Raw genomic sequence first — 3,601 nt, forward strand, 5'->3', positions numbered from 1 at the left:
ACCGACTTTGGCTCAGGTCATGATCTCACGGGTAGTGAGTTCGAGCCCCACATCAAGTTCTGTGCGGACAGCTCAGAGTTTGGAGCCTGCTTCAGATTCTGTGTCTCCCTCTCTCTCTCAAATATAAATAAATGTTAAAAAAATTAAAAAAAAAAAAAGAATTATGTCCCTCTTAAAGCTCTGTCTTCCGCTTCACTTGGGCTCCTTTCTCTCCACCCTTACACATGATCACCTTCCTCCTAGCCCCAAATCACTCTCATTTACCCTATTCTCATTCCGATACCACCTTTCACCATGAACATCTTTTAAGTATAGTCTACACATACTTCCTCCGCCTCTTTACCAACCACTCCTTAAACCTTCATGATCTGGCTTTCAAATCCATTACTGATACGCTTTCCTGAAATTGCCACTTCTAATTGCCTACTCCAAGTACTTGCCGCCTGCCTGTCCTTAACATCGCCACCCCATAAGCAGCATTGGCTGGTACCGATCAAGCTCCTTCGAGAAACCATGGCTTCGGTGGCAGACATTGCCCCTCTCTACTTCTGGCTTCCCTGTCCCCCTCTCCCGACACCCGGATCGCCCTTCCACCGGTGATATTTACAGTCTCTGCTTCTTCTCTCTTTTCTTCTCTCTCTAGACTCTCGGCAATTCAGGCCTCTATTTCCACCTCTCCTGCTTCTCTCTTCCAAGTCCCTGCTCAACCTTTACCTCCCCCATGCCTGGCGTGCACATCAAACTTCACCTGCGGAAGGTCAAAAATCTCTCCCCTCAACCAAACCTACCCTTCTTCCAGACTCGTGTGTTTCTATACATGGTACCATCTAAGTTTCCCCCCTTCAAATACTCACATGGTGTGGAGAAACAGTCTTTTCCACACCCAGTGCCAAAGCCTCAGCTCAGGCTCTGGCTATTTTTTGCCCAGAGAGATGAAGAAGGCGGTATATTGCATCTTCATATTGAATTGGTTTTTTGCGGGCAATGGACCTCCTTGGCGGCTGTAGAACTGTGAATGGGAAGTTTCCCATTACCTGCCGCAAGCACCTTATTAGAAACGCAGCATAGATATCTTATAACTCTTCCAGGATCTATTTTCTTACTTAGTTTTATTTAAAAGACAGCCCACCCAGTTTCCAGAAGCCTACCACTGAGGTGGAATTTGAGGAAACAGAGCAACTTTGGCACAGAGGCGGAGAGGAACAGCCCTCAAATCAACTTGCTAATTAAGGACAGGACCCAGACATGGGTTATATCCCAAGTGTGACATTTGAGGAACTTCCCACGGTAGCTGGCAATTCTTGCTGACTAGGAGTGAAACTTTTGAAAAGCATTATTTAAAGTGGATAGATGCAGGGGCGCCTGGGTGGCTCAGGCAGTTAAGCGTCCAACTTTGGCTCAGGTCATGATCTCACAGTTCATGGGTTTAAGCCCCACGTCGGGCTCTGTGCTGACAGCCCAGAGCCTGGAGGCTGCTTCGGATTCTGTGTCTCCCTCTCTCTCTGCCCCTCCCACTCATGCTCTGTCTCTCTGTCTCAAAAATATAAATAAATAAATAAATAAAAACTAAAGTGGATGGACGCACCATCTACCTTTTCATGGTCTTGGGCAAAACCACGGTCTCCACACTCTAGTGAAAGTTCCAGTATAATAACAACTCGGAATGTGCCCTCTCAGTATGTTTCTTTATGGCTAAAGAATTATATGCAAGTTACACATACACACCTCCAAATACATATTTCATAAAAATGATATTTCTAGTACACTTTTTTGCATCTTATTTTCATACATACTGGTAGAGTGCTATTTCATTCTTTTTGATGTCTGCATAATACTCCACTGCACTGATGTATAGGTGACCCTTGAACAGTTTGGGTTAGGATTGCATGGGTCTGCGTATCTGCAGCTTTTTGGGGATAAATACAGTATAGCATTGTAAATGTTTTTTCTCTTCATTATGGGTTTTCAAAGAACATTTTCTTTTTCTCTGGCTTACTTTATTGTAAGAATACGGTACATAATACATAGAACATACAGAATATGTGTTAATTAACTTTATGTTATCGGTAAGGCTTCCAGTCAATAGCAAGCTGTTAGTAGTTAAGTTTGGAGGGATTGAAAAGTTACATGTGGTGGATTTTTGACTGCATGGGGATTGGTGCCCATAACTCCCATGTAGTTTCAAGGGTCAACCGTATTACAAATTTATTCAAGCATCCTCCCTATTTATAGAATTCTCTTTGTTTTCATTTCTGGGGGGTGGGTAGCAGATGGATCTGTGTGTGTGTACAAAGAATTCTGTAATAAACATGCTTGTATGGGGCGCCTGGGTGGCTTAGTCGGTTGGGTGTCCGACTTTCGCTTAGGTCATGATCTCGCGGTTCGTGGGTTCGGGCCCCGCGTCGGGCTCTGTGCTGACTGCCAGCTCAGAGCCTGGAGCCTGTTTCAGTCTGTGGCTCCCTCTCTCTCTGACTCTCCCCTGCTCACGCTCGCGCTCTCTCTCTCTCTCCTAGAAATAAAAAAAATAAATAAATAAACATGCTTGTATGTAGAACCCTGTGTATTGTGCTTTTATTTCCATGGGACATATTCTCACGAGCAGGATTGTTGAGGTGAAGCGTATTGTAGAATCTTTTAACATCCATTCAGGAAGACGTAGTATCACTTTTTTTATGGGGTGGGGGACAGAGAGGGAGAAAGAGAGGGAAAAGGGAGAGAGACGTAGGTGTCCACATCTGGGCCTTGTGTGTTTACCCAGAGCCGGCCCGAGTTCACTCAATTTGGGACTCGAACTCACCAACTGAGAGATCATGATGTAAGTCGAAGCCAGATGCTTTACGACTGAGCCACCCAGGTGCCCAGAACTCGTATCACTAAAAATTTTTCACCTGTGTGATGGAAACAACCTGATACTCCATTATCACTTTAGTTTGAGCCTCCTTGATCGCTAGTGAATTTGAGCATCTTGTCATAAGTTTTCTTGGCCTTTTGTATTGATTACCATCTCTTCACATCCTTTGCTGATTTTTTTCTGGGGTGTTCATCCCCTGTTTAATTTGCAAGACCTCTTGGTATATTGTCTGTCCTTTGCGTTACAGGTAATTTTATACATCTATTTCTTATCTGTAGACATTGTGTACAGTTTCTTTATAGAAGAAACCATATAGAAAGATATAGAGGATATAGAAGTTTTAAATTCATACAACATCTAGTGAGTCTACATTTTCTTTAATTGCTTCTGAGTATCCAGTCTTGCTCTCTGCTTTGTCCATGCAGTTTCCCGGAACTTCTTGCAAGATTTTTATTACTTTGTTTATATTTAAGTCTTCCTCTGTAGCTTATTTTAATGTATGATAAAAGATAATGTCCATGCAATATTATTTTCCTCTAGAAATATATGACATGTATAATCGTTTATGAGATCACCTTTTTCCTCAATAAATTAAAATGTCATTTTGTAGGACCAGATATCCAGACACATTATAAAGCCACCACGATCTAATTAAGTCAACATACTATTAGCATTATTGGACCAGGCAAATTAGATAAATGGTACAGAAAAGAGAGTCATATACTTGCTGCATCGACAGACTAAATTTTC

Source organism: Hyaena hyaena, unplaced genomic scaffold (assembly GCF_003009895.1).
Source record: "Hyaena hyaena isolate Hyena2069 unplaced genomic scaffold, ASM300989v1 scaffold_853, whole genome shotgun sequence".
Classification (NCBI taxonomy): Eukaryota; Metazoa; Chordata; class Mammalia; order Carnivora; family Hyaenidae; genus Hyaena; species Hyaena hyaena.